Genomic DNA, 16,539 nt, shown 5'->3' with positions numbered 1-16,539 from the left:
TGGAGAAGCCCTTCAGTATGCACCAGCCAGGGTCTCCAGATCATCATGGTCTGCTGCACCCTGCATAACATAGCGTAGCAGTGAGGATTAGCGCCGCATGAGGAGCAAGGCTCTGAGCGCACAGCCTCTTCAGAGGAGGAGAAAACGCATCAGCTGGACAATGAGGAGGAGGAGCAGGAGAAACCTGCTGTCCAGATCCCACCAGCAGCCAATCACATTGCTGTCCGGGAGGCCAGGGATGGCCTTATCGTGGCCAGATTTACATAACTTCAGGCATTGCACCATATGGCTGCCACATGATGCGCCAGGGTCACCACGCCCCACAGCAACACCATAAAGCATTGCGACAATGACTAGGTCATTCCTTTCACACTGACTCCATTGCTGGAGGTAACGGTATGTCTGACCTTTCACTCAAACTCACTAAGCTACTTCCAAAGCTGCACATTAATTTGTCGATGACCGGAAAGTGGTGAAAATAGTTTGACGCATGACAGCACAATAACGGAAACTTTACACAAACATTTATTAAAATACCCAAGTGGCTACCCTTGTGCATCTACTTGTGTTTCATCTTTCTCTTATGCATGCTTCTATGGTGCATCCCCTGTGGCTTCAACAGAGGTAGAGGCAGCCTGCTCACTTTTCTGCTGCGACTGCAGAGACATTGTTGGTGGACGTCCTCTGGGTTTTGGAGCCTGTGATGACCCCGCAAAAGTTTGCTCCTCCTGCGACTGTGCCGGGGCAAACTCGGCCATCGCGATCCGAGGAGCCATCTCCGAGGGGCTCTGACTGGCGGGGGGGGGGGGACAACGGGAAAAAGAATGAGCGCTTTGAGAGGAGCTCCCACTTACATGTCCCCTCTCACCATCATCACTTTTATGGGCACTTCCCGGCTAGCAAGCAGCTGCAGAACAACTTGCTGCACAGCAGTGAGGCCATGAGGACCCACATCTACGTAGACAAACCTCCTAAAGAGGTCCATAAGCGCCTGCCATCTATTCACAGATAGCCATCTATTCTCCATAGATAGCATGTACTCTTGTGAGTGGTGCATTAGCTGCTCCATACAGGTGGCCATCCTTTCCATGGAAGAGCCTACAGTCGCCATCACCTGCGAAACGGTGGTGCTCACGTTGGAGATGGACTCCTTCATTCTCTGCACATCACCCTCGCAAAACCTGTCAAAGTCTCCTGCACCTCCAGGATCACCCTCTTTCTGGATGGCCCCCGAGGTTCAGCGTCTGCATGCAGCTGAGCAGAGCTGGTAGCTTCCTACGCCCTCCGATAAGGAGTCTCTAATGCTGTCCTTGTCTCCCCCTTCGGCTCTCTCTCACTTGTGAGTTGAGACACCAGGTAACAACACTACTCTATCTCGCGGTGCACCCACCGAGGTATGTGTATCTGCACTGGTGCTGAGTGCATTTATGTCTGGTGATGGTGCGCCCTCAGAGCTGGAGGCTCCTCTGAGGAGTCCTCTTGCTCTTCTTCCTGGACAGTGGGGGGGATGCTCTTGATGGACCTGTGGGAGAGTAAAGAGAGGAGTTAGAAATTTCATGTCAAGAATGGGTAACAATGCCATTATGCACATGGCTGCTGACATCAGTCCCCATTTCAGTGACGTTGCATGCCATATGGCAGTAAGAGATGTAATTCTGTCACCAGGTTGTTGAGATATTATTCTCTCTCCGTCTCCCACCTCCAGGTGCTCTGCGACTCCAGACACTTTCAAGGCAACCTCCTCTGTGGGTGTTAAGGTGGCCAACAATGAAAAGCCACCTCTGGTTCTCTCCCTCTCCCTCTTATTGTGTGGTCTCTTTTCCTGCAAGGAGGGAAAAAAAGAGGTTGAGTGAGAGTGATGGAATGATGGGTTATATCTTTAGATGGTGACTATGATGGAGTGGGGTGGCAATGCCAAGTGGCCTCCTTGTGTGTTGTTCGTTGGTATGATTGCATTAGGATGAGGGTTAGTGTGAGGGATGGCTCGTCAGATGGGGATGTGATAAAGTGGAGAGGGAGGGATGGATGGAGGTGCAGGGACATTGGTGTGAGGAAGGACGTGCAGAGTAGGCAGAGTGATGAGAGGCACAGCAGGATGAAAGTGAGTGTGGCTTTGCACTTACCTTGCCTGATCTAATGAGATAATTGAAATCGTTGTGGCACTGCAGCAAGGTCCTCCTCAGAACATACCTGCTGTTGACCTCCTCTGCTATTTGGAGCTAGGCTCCTTTGGTCTATTGGGGAGGTCTCTTCTTCCCATCAGAAGGAAAGAGGACGTCTTGACGTGCTCTCACTCCCTCCACAAGCATATGGAGGGAGTCATCTGAGAACCTGGGTGCAGCCCTCGGTCTCTGTGCAGTCATGTTTAAAACTCTTTGTAACACTCCAATGGTGCAATGTAGTGCTTACACTACCCTAGATGATCATTCAAATGCAATGTGGCCATGGCTCCTTTAAATTTGAAAATGGGGCTGAGCTGTCATGTCGCAGTGTATCTTCAAGCAGCAGAGGCACGAATAATGCAGAGGCGAACAGTGCCCAAGAAATAAGAACATTCGGAGCAGGTGCAGGACATTTTGAAAAGGGAGGGTGAACAGCCAGTTGTCGTGGTGCATATAGCTACCAGCGATATAGGTAAAAAAACGGGATGAGGTCCTACGAGACGAATTTAGGGAGCGAGGAGCTAAATTAAAAAGTAGGACCGCAAAAGTAGTAATCTCAGGATTGCTACCAGTGCCATGTGCTAGTCAGAGTAGGAATCGTGGGATAGCTCAGATGAATACGTGGCTTGAGGAGTGGTTCAGAAGGGAGGGATTCAAATTCCTGGGACATTGGAACCGGTTCTGGGGGAGGTGGGACCAGTACAAACTGGACGGTCTGCACCTGGGCAGGACTGGAACCAATGTCCTAGGGGGAGTGGTTGCTAGTGCTGTTGGGGAGGAGTTAAACTAATATGGCAGGGGGATCGGAACCTATGCAGGAAGACAGAGGGAAATAGAATGGGGGCAGAAGCAAAAGATAGAAAGAAAAGTAAAAGTGGAGGGCAGAGAAACCTACGGCAAAAAGCAAAAAGGGCCAGATTACAGCAAAATTCTAAAGGGGCAAAGTATGTTAGAAGGACAAGCCTGAAGGCTCTGTGCGTCAATGCGAGGAGTATTCGGAATAAGATGGACAAATTAACTGCACAGATAGCAAGTTAACGGTTATGATGTAATGGGCATCACGGGGACATGGCTGCACGGTGACCAAGGCTGGGAACTCAACATCCAGGGGTATTCAACATTGAGGAAGGATAGACAGAAAGGAAAAGGAAGCGGGTTGGCATTGCTGGTTAAAGAGGAAATTAATGCAATAGTAAGGAAGGCCATTAGTTTGGATGATGTGGAATCGGTATGGGTGGAGCTACGGAATGCCAAAGGGCAGAAAACGCTAGTGGGAGTTGTGTACAGACCACCAAACAGTAGTAGTGAGGTTGGGGACAGCATCAAACAAGAAATAAGGGATGTGTGCAATAAAGGTACAGCAGTTATCATGGGTGACTTTAATCTACATATTGATTGGGCTAACCAAACTGGTAGCAATGCGGTGGAGGAGGATTTCCTGGAGTGTATTAAGGATGGTTTTCTAGACCAATACGTCGAGGAACCAACAAGAGAGCTGGTCATCCTAGACTGGGTGATGTGTAATGAGAAGGGACTAATTAGTAATCTTGTTGTGCGAGGCCCCTTGGGGAAGGGTGACCATAATATGGTAGAATTCTTTATTAAGATGGAGAGTGACACAGTTAATTCAGAAACTAGGGTCCTGAACTTAAGGAAAGGTAACTTCGATGGTATGAGCTGTGAATTGGCTAGAATTGACTGGCAAATGATACTTCAAGGGTTGACGGTGGATAGGCAATGGCAAACATTTGAAGATCACATGGATGAACTTCAACAATTGTACATCCCTGTGTGGTGTAAAAATAAAACGGGGAAGGTGGCTCAACCGTGGCTAACAAGGGAAATTAAGGATAGTGTTAAATCCAAGGAAGAAGCATATAAATTGGCTAGAAAAAGCAGCAAACCTGAGGACTGGGAGAAATTTAGAATTCAGCAGAGGAGGACAAAGGATTTAATTAAGAGGGGAAAATAGATTACGAGAGGAAGCTTGCCGGGAACATAAAAACTGACTGAAAAGCTTTTATAGATATGTGAAGAGAAAAAGATTAGTGAAGACAAACGTAGGTCCTTTACAATCGGACTCAGATGCATTTATAATGGGGAACAAAGAGATGGCAGACTACTTGAACCAATACTTTGGTTCTGTCTTCATGAAGGAAGACACAAATAACCTTCCGGAAGTACTAGGGGACCGAGGGTCTAGTGAGAAGGAGGAACTGAAGGATATCCTTATTAGATGGGAAATTGTGTTAGGGAAATTGATGGGATTGAAGGCCGATAAATTCCCGGGGCCTGATAGTCTGCATCCCAGAGTACTTAAGGAAGTGACCCTAGAAATAGTGGATGCATTGGCGATCATTTTCCAACAGTCGATCGACTCTGGATCAGTTCCTATGGACTGGAGGGTAGCAAATATAACACCACTTTTTAAAAAGTGAGGGACAGAGAAAATGGGTAATTATAGACCAGTTAGTTAGCCTGATATCAGTAGTAAGGAAAATGTTGGAATCAATTATTAAGGATGAAATAGCAGCGCATTTGGAAAGCAGTACAGGATCGGCCCAAGTCAGCATGGATTTATGAAGGGGAAATCATGCTTGACAAATCTGGAATTTTTTTGAGGATGTAACTAGTAGAGTGGACAAGGGAGAACCAGTGGATGTGGTGTATTTGGACTTTCAAAAGGCTTTTGACAAGGTCCCACACAAGAGATTGGTGTGCAAAATCAAAACACATGGTATGGGGGTAATGTACTGACATGGATAGAGAACTGATTGGCAGGCAGGAAGCAGAGAGTCGGGATAAATGGGACCTTTTCAGAATGGCAGGCTGTGACTAGTGGAGTGCCGCAGGGCTCAGTGCTGGGTCCCCAGCTCTTTACAATATACATGAATGATTTGGATGAAGGAATTGAGTGTAATATCTCCAAGTTTGCAGATGACATTAAACTGGGTGGCGGTGTGAGCTGTGAGGAGGACGCTAAGAGGCTGCAGGGTGACTTGGACAGGTTAGGTGAGTGGGCAAATGCATGGCAGATGCAGTATAATGTGGATAAATGTGAGGTTATCCACTTTGGGGGCAAAAACGCAAAGGCAGAATATTATCTGAATGGCGGCTGATTAGGAAAGGGGGAGGTGCAACGAGACCTGGGTGTCATGGTTCATCAGTCATTGAGAGTTGGCATGCAGGTACAGCAGGCGGTGAAGAAGGCAAATGGTATGTTGGCCTTCATAGCTAGGGGATTTGAGTATAGCAGCAGGGAGGTCTTACTGCAATTGTACAGGGCCTTGGTGAGGCCTCACCTGGAGTATTGTGTTCAGTTTTGGTCTCCTCAGCTGAAGAAGGACATTCTTGCTATTGAGGGAGTGGAGTGAAGGTTCACCAGACTGATTCCCGGGATGGCTGGAGTGACATATGAGGAGAGACTTCAACTGGACCTTTATACACTGGAGTTTAGAAGGATGAGAGGGGATCTCATAGAAACATATAAGATTCTGACGGGACTGGACAAGTTAGATGCGGGAAGAATGTTCCCGATGTTGCGGACGTCCAGAACCAGGGGACACAGTCTCAGGATAAAGTGTAGGCCATTTAGGACTGAGATGAGGAGAAACTTCTTCACTCAGAGAGTTGTTAACCTGTGGAATTCCCTGCCGCAGAGAGTTGTTGATGCCAGTTCAGTGGATATATTCAAGAGGGAGTTAGATATGGCCCTTACGGCGAGGGGGATCAAGGGGTATGGAGAGAAAGCAGAAAAGGGGTACTGAGGGAATGATCAGCCATGATCTTATTGAATGGTGGCGCAGGCTCGAAGGGCCGAATGGCCTACGCCTGCAGCTATTTTCTATACTTCTATAAGAACATAAGAAATAGGAGCAGGAATAGGCCATATGGCCCCTCAAGTCTGCTCTGCCATTTAATATGATCTTGGCTGATCCAATCATGGACTCGTCCCTACCCACTCCCCATAACCCCTTATTCCCTTATCGTTTAAGAAACTGTCTATTTCTGTCTTAAATTTATTCAGCTTCCACAGCTCACTGAGGCAGCGAATTCCACAGATTTACAACCCTCTGACAGAAGAAATTTCTCTTCAGCTCTGTTTTAAATGGGCGGCCCCTTTTTCTAAGATCATGCCCTCTAGTTCTAGTCTCCCCTATCAGTGGAAACATCCTCTCTGCACCCACCTTGTCAAGCCCCCTCATAATCTTATAATTTTCGATAAGATCACCTCTCATTCTTCTGAATTCCAATGAGTAAACTCGGCAAAATAATGGGACTAAAGGCGGACAAGTCGCCTGGACCTGATGGCTTACATCCAAGGGTCTTAAAAGAAGTGGCTGCAAAGAAGGTGGATGCAATGATTGTAATCTACCAACATTTCCTGGATCCTGGGGAGGTCCCAGCGGATTGGAAAACTGCAAATGTAATGCCCCTATTTATAAAAGGAGACAGATAGAAAGCAGGTAACTATAGATCAGTTAGCCTAACATCTGTCATTGGGAAAATGCTGGAGTCCATTATTAAGGAAGCAGTAGCAGGACATTTGGACTTATTCTGAGACCATGGGCTAGAACCTCCACTTTTTTTGCATGCTTAACACTCACTTTACCGCTGAAATGACGTATACCGCCCAGATATCACCCATTTAGCCACAAAATGGAAACTGACAGGCATTTCTCAGAAACTTATCGGCAAGCGTTACTTTCCCCATGTGCTTAACGCCGGGAAAAAATAATACCGCCCGCCCCACTTTTTGGGGGTGAAATCAATACCGATAATATCGCCCAGCGTTAATTTCCGCACTGATTTAACGCTGATTCAATAATACCACCCGCCCACTTTTTTTTGTCATAAAGAACATATTTACCAAAACTAGCGGCCATGAGATCGCCTAGCGTCACTTTCACCACCTCGCATACATATCGCCCACAATATCGCTCACCCAAAAAAACGCCCAGAAAAAGTGTAATTAACCGGAACTAATCACAACGTTATGGACACTATGTTCTGCATCCACATGTCGCATCCTTTAAAAGGATGCTGTGCTTCAACCTCGGGGGTGTTCGGATGTACTCTGGAGGTCGTTGGAGTTGACGTGAACATCTCTACAAACATCTTGACCATACTATGACCGATTGGAATTGAATAGGTGTCTTCGTTGGAACATTCATTCTTTGTGACCAATTGGTGGAAGACAGAGAGCTACTGCAATGGGGCCTGTCCTTTCTCACCCTCTCTTGGTGACCAAATACATGCAGCAGACTCGATATCGCCGAAGGTACGCTCCACAGCATTATGTGCCCAATGTAAGACGTGCCAGACTGATGAGGAGGACCAGACGTTACACCCCCCACAAGTACAGGGAGAAGCATTCTTACCTCGACTTGCCCGACACTACCTGCCTTCGGAGACTGCGCTTCCACAAAGAGGTTATCACTGAGGTATGCCAGCTGATAAGGGCAGATCTGCAGCCTGCCAGCACCATCAGTACTGCACTGTCCGTCGAGGTCAAAGTCACCGCGGCACTGTCGTTCTACGCCTCGGGTTCTTTTCAGGCCACAGCTGGCGACATTTGCGGACTTTCTCAGCATGCCACACATCGCTGCATTAGACAGGTCACTGAAGCCCTGTACGCACACAGGAGGGACTTGATCAGCTTCCCTATGACCAGAGAGGCACAGAGTGACAGGGCTCTAGGATTCTACAGAATTGCAAACTTCCCGAAGGTGCAGGGAGCAACAGATTGTACGCACATCACGATGCGGGCACCTTTTCAGGATGCTGAGGTTTTCAGGAACCGCAAGGGCTTCCAATCCCTGAATGTCCAAATGGTTGTCGACCACCAGCAAATTATACTGGCAGTGAATGCTCAATTTCCAGGCAGCATTAATGATGCTCACATCCTGCGTGAGGCCACTGTATCTGACTTGTTTAACAATCAGCAACAAGGTCAATACTGTAAAAACTAACCCTTCCCCCACCTCGTCACCTGGCTGATGACCCCCCTGCGTGGCACCTACACTGAAGCCGAGAGGCAATACAATGAGAGCCACAGAACAACTCGCAATATCGTGGAGAAAACCAATGGAGTGCTGAAGCAGCGCTTTAGATGCCTGGACCACTCAGGAGGCGAGCTCCAATACCACCCTAAGCAGGTAGCTCAATTCATGGTGGTGTGCTCCATGCTGCACAACTTGGCTATCAGGAGGGAACAAGAATTGCCTGATGAGTCTGACAGTCCAGCTCACCAGAGAGAGGAAGAGGAGGACAAGGAAGCGGATGCTGACATCAGCTCAGACAATCAGGCTGATGCTGAAGCCATGCCCCCGCCCCCCTGTAGACCGCATGAAAGGGCCCATGGTGACATGATAGCTGCAAGAGCCTTACATCAGGAGCTCATCAATGATCGCTTTGCCTGAAAGAACGTTGGTGTTATTTACAAGGCTGACACACTGCTGGGTGTGTAGGTGATATATCAATGGTGGGCATCGCCTTGGTAACAGTCAAAGTTTAAGATGATTGAAGTGGCATTATACCCTTTAATGTTAAGGAATCACCAGCGTGTAACGGTGCAGCTATCTGAGCCAATGCGCAACAAAGTTTTGTTAAATAAAAAACTTTTAAACCGAACATTTGTCTGAAATCATCAATATTTCTGTAAAAACCAACCCTTACCCCCACCCCCCCCCCCGCCTCTGCCCCCCCCGCCTCTACCCCTTCCACTCCTGACTCCAAGCCACCTGGCCGAGGAGCTCCTCAGGCAATGTTTCATTTGGGGGGCGGATGACGGCCGAACCGTTGCTTGGACGGATACGGGACAAGACGGTCCCGGGGTGGGAACGTGCTCTGAGCCAGAAGCAAGATTCTGGCTCTCATGTGTGGTTAGCAATGGGGGTGCAGCATCTTGGGGTGCAGTGCCGCACTCCGGGGCCACTGGGAGCCCTCTGCCACCAATGTTCCTGGCTACCAGCTCCAGGGCCTCCACTATCCCTTCCATGTTATATCTTATTTGTTGGACAAAAACTTGGTGCCAACTATGTTCTTGGTCCTTAGTAGGCTTTTTGCTGCTGGTGAATCTCACTCATGCCTCCCACAACAGTCAAACAAGCACACACCACAACTACACACGCTTTCAGTCCCTCTCAGCTCCCTCTATCTGTCTCCTCCTCTGCGTATGTCATGATGACCCTTGGCCTCCTGAATCGCGGGAATCGAGCGTTGCCATGCCGTTGCCAAGGACAGCAACACTTTACGGCAGAAGGTCAAAAAAATGTAATGCTACCGCCCATTTCATATCGCTCGCGGTAACGCCCATTTTCAAAAATGGAGACTAGGTGCTTTGAGAATGGGCGAGAAGCCGGCAAATTGAAAACCCTTTTTTACCGCCTATTTTTGGGCGATAAGCACAAAAGTGGAAAATCTAGCCCCATGTCCCCTAGTTTTAGTTTCCTAGATGAGTGGAAATATCCTCTCTGCATCCACCTTGTCGAGCCCCCTCATTATCTTATATGTTTCAATCAGATTACTGGGTGTGGCCTCACCAATACCATGTACAGTTGTCGCAGGACTTCTCTGCTTTTATACTCTATTCCCCTTGCAATAAAGGCCAACATTCCATTTGCCTTCCTGATTACTTGCTGTATCTGCATACTAACTTTTTGTATTTCATGCACAGGGACCCCCTCTGTACTGCAGTGCTTTGCAATTTTTCTCCATTTAAATTTAAATTTGCTTTTCTATTTTTACTGCCAAAGTGGATAACCTCACATTTTCCCACATTATACTCCATCTGCCAAATTTTTGCCCATTCACTTAGTCTGTCTATATCCCATTGCAGATTTTTTGTGTCCCCCTCACAATTTGCTTTCCCACCCATCTCACCTGTTCTTATTAAAATAGTGCCATGGGATCTTTTTTTATCTGCACGAGGGGGCCTCAGTTCAACGTTTCAATGCAGATAATGCAGCACTCCTCCGTACTGTACTGAAGTGTCAGCCTAAATTAGGTACACAAAGTCTCTGGTGTGGGGCTTAAATCCACAAACTTCTGACTCAGGCAAAAGTCCACTGAGCCAAGGCCGACACTTAGGGGTCAAAATTTGGTGTCGCCAATTTTGAGGTGGTGTCACCGGCTGAGAGGATTTTTTAACGCCAGGCATTAGGCGCAGCCCGGAATCGCAAAGTTCAGTTTTGTTGCCTGAAAGGTGGATTGCAGCATAAAATCATGGCGTTGTGCACTTACCTGGAGGTGGTAAGTGGCGTTGATTGGGCTGTTAAGTGGGTCCTCAACATCTGGGTGTTAGGCAGCATTTGGAGCTGTGCCACAGACATAGTGGCACCACCTGGATTCCATTGAGGCATTGATTGGCTGCCTCAATGCCTCGTGGGTATATTCATTTCCTATGCACTCACTCAGGCAGTGAAGATGGCAGACCCAGCAGCAGTTCGTCAGCGTGCCCATCGGTTATCGGATGCCACCGTGGATGCACTCGATGCCCTGGAGAGGCGACGGGAGTTGCTCATGACAGAGGCTGGGATGAGACCACAAGAACACAATAAATAGAAGCAGTAGGCCATTTGACCCCTCGAGCCTGCTCCACCATTTAATAAGATCATGACTGATCTCATCATGGACTCAGCTCCACTTCCCTGCCGACTCCCCATAACTCTTTATTCCCTTATCGCTCAAAAATCTGTCTATCCCAGCTCTCTGGGGCAGTGAATTCCACAGATTTACAACCCTCAGAGGAAATTCCTCCTCATCTCAGTTTTAAATGGGCAGCCCCTTATTCTGAGACCATGCCCCCTAGTTTTAGTTCCTCCCCCCCCCCCCCCCGCCCCACCCAGAGTGGAAATATCCTCTCTGCATCCATCTTGTCCAATCCTCTCATTATCTTATATGTTTTGATAAGATCACCTCTCATCCTTCTGAACTCCAATGAGTACAGACCCAACTTACTCAACCTAGCTTCATAAGTCAACCCCCTCATCTCCGGAATCAACCTAGTGAACCTTCTCTGAACAGCATCCAATGCAAGTATATCCTTTCTTAAATATGGAGACCAAAACTGCACGCAGCAGTACAGATGTGGCCTCACCAGTACCGTGTACAGTTGTCGCAGGACTTCACTGCTTTTATACTCAATCCCCCTTGCAATAAAGGCCAACATTCCATTTGCCTTCCTGATTATTTGCTGTACCTGCATATACTAACTTTTTGTGTTTCACAACTCAGAGGCCTATGGAGGGAAATCTCAGAACAAGTTTCTGCAAGTGACACGGTGGCCAAGACAGCCACTCAATGCCTACAAAAGTGGAACGAGATGATGCAGCTGCTAAGGGCGCGTATCTTAAACTTGAACCATCAACATGCTAATCTCTGAGCTCAATGTGCATTCTCTGCTCAGTGTAGTGTTTCGGTATCCATGCTCTACATGGGTGAGGTCAGATGCAAGGTTCCCAATTGAAGCATCACCCACTGCAAGGGCCTGCATGCATTGTTAACCTTACCATTCGGTTCTGAAGACTGACCCATGATGTTGTTAACTCCTCAGACTTCATAAGCATCTCAAAGACGTTAGGTCCCGGCCCCCTAATTGAAGCTTTGCCATAGCAAGTCCACGCAGCGAATGGCCGTTCAAGTTGGTGCCATGGCGGTGGGTGAGGCCGACCCCCCTGGGAACAGTGACTTTATGTTGAGTTCCTTTGCAGCATCTGGCAGGCCATTTAGGCCTGACACTACAATCCTTCATGCTGAACTTGATGTAGTCCATTCGTTTGCTGTAGAGAACGTCGGTAACCTGGTGAATGAAGCAATGTACTGCAAACTGCGAGATGTTACATATATCGCCTACAGGAGACTGGAAAGAGCTGGTAGCATAGAAGTTGAGAGCTACTGTTACTTTCACTGCCACTGACAGCGAGGTCCTGGTGCCGATGTTAGTTGCCTGGTATGTCTGAAGGAGGTGGCAGAACTCAGTCACCACCTCTTCTCGGAACCTCAGTCTTCTTAGGCACTGGTCCTCGGACATCTCAAGGTAAGAATAATGCACACGGTAAACCCTGCGACTGAGTGGCCTCCTGCCCCGCTGTCTGGGGTCTCTCCTCTGGCGAGCATCCACATTTGCCATAAGCCATCTCTGCAACCAGCGCCTTTGAAGTCCTTACCGTAAGACAGTGTGATGTGCGATTACTGCCCCCATAACTTTGCAGAGGTAAAAGCGATATGCTAGTTCTAAATGTATCTGATCTTGAACCCAACAATGTCTCTGAGATGCCAGTACTGAAGCTTAGGAGTTAGTAGCCGTACGACGCCAGCACCTTCGAACTGTGAGAGCAGCCAACACAGCACAGACCGTGAACTCTGTGGGCAACTCCCTTGAAATAACGTCCCGGATTCATTTCCCCGCCTTATGTATGCCACCTTTTTCAGGCGTCATCGCCGCCAGCTGGTAAGTGAGGCGGCCAAAGTGAATTGGCGAGACTGGCGCCAAGGAGGCGTTGCACGCGAGATGTCGCCATGATTTCCATGGCATTAGCCGGCGGGACTTTAAATTTTAGCTGGTGGAGGACCTTTGTCTTATGGATGTTTAGTGTAATGCCCATGCTTTTGTAAGCCTCAGTAAATACGTCGACTATATCCTAGAGTTCAGCATCTGTATGTGCGCAGAGGCAGGCGTTGTCCGCGTACTGTAGCTCGACGACAGAGGTTGGGGTGGTCTTGGACCTGGCCTGGAGACGGCGCAGGTTGAACAGGTTCCCACTGGTTCTGTAGTTTAGTTCCACTCCAGCGTCGCGGCCCTGGACACCGTGGACCACTTCCCATACCTCAGGAGCCTCCCATCAACAAAAGCAGGCATCGACAACGAGATCCAACACCACCTCCAGTGCAGCCTTTGGCCGCCTGAGGAAAAAAGTGTTTGAAGACCAGGCCTTCAAAACTGCCACCAAGCTCATGGTCTACAGGACTGTAGTAATACCCGCCCTCCTGTATGGCTCAGAGACATGGAGCATGTACAGAAGACACCTCAAGACGCTGGAGAAATATCACCAACGATGTCTCTGCAAGATCCTACAAATCCCCTGGGAGGACAGGCACACCAACATCAGTGTCCTCGACCAGGCCAACATCTCCAGCATTGAAACACTGACCACACTCGATCAGCTCCGCTGGGCAGGCCACATAGTTCGCATGCCAGACACGAGACTCCCAAACCAAGTGCTCTACTCGGAGCTCCTTCACGGCAAACGAGCCAAAGGTCGGCAGCGGAAACGTTACAAGGATACCCTCAAAGCCTCCCTGATAAAGTGCGACATCCCCACTGACACCTGGGAGTCCCTGGCCCAAGACCGCCCAAAGTGGAGGAAGTGCATCCGAGAGGGCACTGAGCACCTCGAGTCTCAATGCCGAGAGCATGCAGAAATACAAGCGCAGGCAGTGGAAAGAGCGTGCGGCAAACCAATCCCACCCACCCCTTCCCTCAATGACTATCTGTTCCACCTGTGACAGAGTCTGTGGCTCTCGTATTGGACTGTTCAGCCACCAAAGAACTCATTTCATGAGTGGAAGCAAGTCTTCCTCGATTCCGAGGGACTGCCTATGAGGATGAAATTTTAGCGTCCTTGAAAAAGGACAACCAAATTTCCCATCAGGCGGCACCCATGCCTATCGCCACCAGACAGCCGTTCACGCTCCGTTGCCGCCTCACTTAGGCTGTATCAGTTGACGGTAGCAATCGAATTTCGACCCCTTAATCTTGCAATTTTAATTAATTTTCTGGATTTCGCTTTTCCATGCCATTTACAAGATGATGAGCACGATGATTTTTTTCCGAGAAAAGAGGGTAATTTCCCTCTATTCCACGCCCCATGGATCCCGGTAGTAATTATCCATCTGATTCCAATTATCCGCCCCAAAAGGGGCAAAGGGCAGTTTCGGCCCCTAGGACTAGGGGGCATAGTTTAAAAATTAGAACCAGGCCTTTCAGGAGTGAGTTAGGAAACACTTCTACACACAATTGTTGCTAGGACAATTGTTAATTTTAAATCTGAGATTGATAGATTTCTGTTAACCAAAAGTATTAAGCGATATGGGGCAAAGGCAGGAAATGGTATTAGGACGCAGATCATCCATGATCTCATCGAATGGCAGAACAGGTTTGCGGCTCTAAATAGCCTACTCATGGACCCATGTTCTGCATTGGTTCAAAATATTGAGCGTCAAGTGTACAAAGACTCCTAGTTCTCTTTCAACATAATTCTTTGCAATTTCAACATTATTAATAGAGTACATGTTTCCTATGTTTTCCTTCCTACATGCAGTATTATACATACCTGTGTAAGATTTATTAGATCTGTCAGATTTATTATATCTGTCAGAAGACACTTATATCCGTGACCACAACAAACCACGCTAGGTTCCTTCTGTGTTAGAAACTTAGAAAATAGGTGCAGGAGTAGGCCATTTTGCCCTTCGAACCTGCACCACCATTCAATAAGATCGTGGCTGATCATTCACCTCAGTACCCCTTTCCTGCTTTCTCTCCATACCTCTTGATCCCTTTAGCCGTAAGGGCCATATCTAACTCCCTCTTGAATATATCCAATGAACTGGCATCAACAACTCTCTGCAGCAGGGAATTCCACAGCTTAACAACTCTCTGAGTGAAGAAGTTTCTCCTCAGCTCAGTCCTAAATGGCTTACCCTTTATCCTTCGACTATGTCCCCTGGTTCTGGACTTCCCCAACATCCGGAACATCTTCCTGCATCTAACCTGTCCAGTCCAGTCAGAATTTTATATGTTTCTATGAGATCCCCTCTCATCCTTCTAAATTCCAGTGAATATAATCCTAGTCGATCCAATCTCTCCTCATATGTCAGTCCTGCCATCCCGGGAATCAGTCTGGTGAACCTTCGCTGCACTCCCTCAATAGCAAGAATGTCCTTCCTCAGATTAGGAGACCAAAACTGAACACAATATTCCAGGTGAGGCTTCACCAAGGCCCTGTACAACTGCAGTAAGACAACCCTGCTCTTATACTCAAATCCCCTAGCTATGAAGGCCAACATGCCATTTGCCTTCTTCACTGCCTGCTGTACTTGCATGCCAACTTTCAATGACTGATGTCCCATGATACCCAGGTCTCATTGCACCTCCCTTTTTCCTAATCTGCCACCATTCAGTTAATATTCTGCCTTCGTGTTTTTGCCCCCAAAGTGGATAACCTCACATTTATCCACATTATACTGCATCTGCCATGCATTTGCCCACTCATCTAACCTGTCCAAGTCACCCTGTTGCCTTTTAGCATCCTCCTCACAGCTCACACCGCCACACAGCTTAGTGCCACCTGCAAACTTGGAGATATTACATTCAATTCCTTCATCTAAATCATTAATGCATATTATAAATAGCTGGGGTCTCAGTACTGAGCCCTGCGGCATCCCACTAGTCACTGCCTGCCATTCTGAAAAAGACCCGTTTATCCCGACTCTCTGCTTCCTGTCTGCCAATGAGTTCTCTATCCACGTCAGCACATTACCACCAAACCCATGTGCTTTGATTTTGCACAGCAATCTCTTGTGTGGGGCCTTGTCAAAAGCCTTTTGAAAGTCCAAATTCACCACATTCACTGGTTCTTCCATGTCCACTCTACTAGTTACATCCTCAAAAAATTCCAGAAGATTTGTCAAGCATGATTTCCCTTTCATAAATCCATGCTGACTTGGACCGGTCCTGTCACTGCTTTCCAAATGCGCTGCTATTTTATCTTTAATAAGTGATTCCAACATTTTCCCCACTACTAATGTCAGGCTAACTGGTCTATAATTACCCGTTTTCTCTCTCCCTCATTTTTTTTTTAAAGTGTTGTTACATTTGCTACCCTCTAGTCCATAGGGAATGATCCAGAATCGATAGACTGTTGGAAAATGATCACCAATGCATCCATTATTTCTAGGACCGCTTCCTTAAGTACTCTGGGATGCACATTATCAGGCCCCTGGGATTTGTCGGCCTTCAATCCCATCAATTTCCCTAACACAATTTCTCGCCTAATAAGGATTTCCTTCAGTTCCTCCTTCTCACTAGACCCTCGGTTTCCTAGTATTTCCGGAAGGTTATTTGTGTCTTCCTTCGTGAAGGCAGAACCAAAGCATTTGTTCAATTGGTCTGCCAGTTCTTTGTTCCCCATTATAAATTCATCTGAATCTGACTGCAAGGGACCTACGTTTGTCTTCGCTAATCTTTTTCTCTTCACATAGCTATAGAAGCTTTTGCAGTCAGTTTTTATGTTCACCTCAAGCTTCCTCTCATACTCTATTTTCCCCCTCCGAATTAAACCCTTTGTCCTCCTCTGCTGAATTCTAAATTTCT

This window comes from Pristiophorus japonicus, chromosome 2, assembly GCF_044704955.1.
Source record: "Pristiophorus japonicus isolate sPriJap1 chromosome 2, sPriJap1.hap1, whole genome shotgun sequence".
Classification (NCBI taxonomy): domain Eukaryota; kingdom Metazoa; phylum Chordata; class Chondrichthyes; family Pristiophoridae; genus Pristiophorus; species Pristiophorus japonicus.
This window is presented reverse-complemented; position numbering follows the sequence as displayed.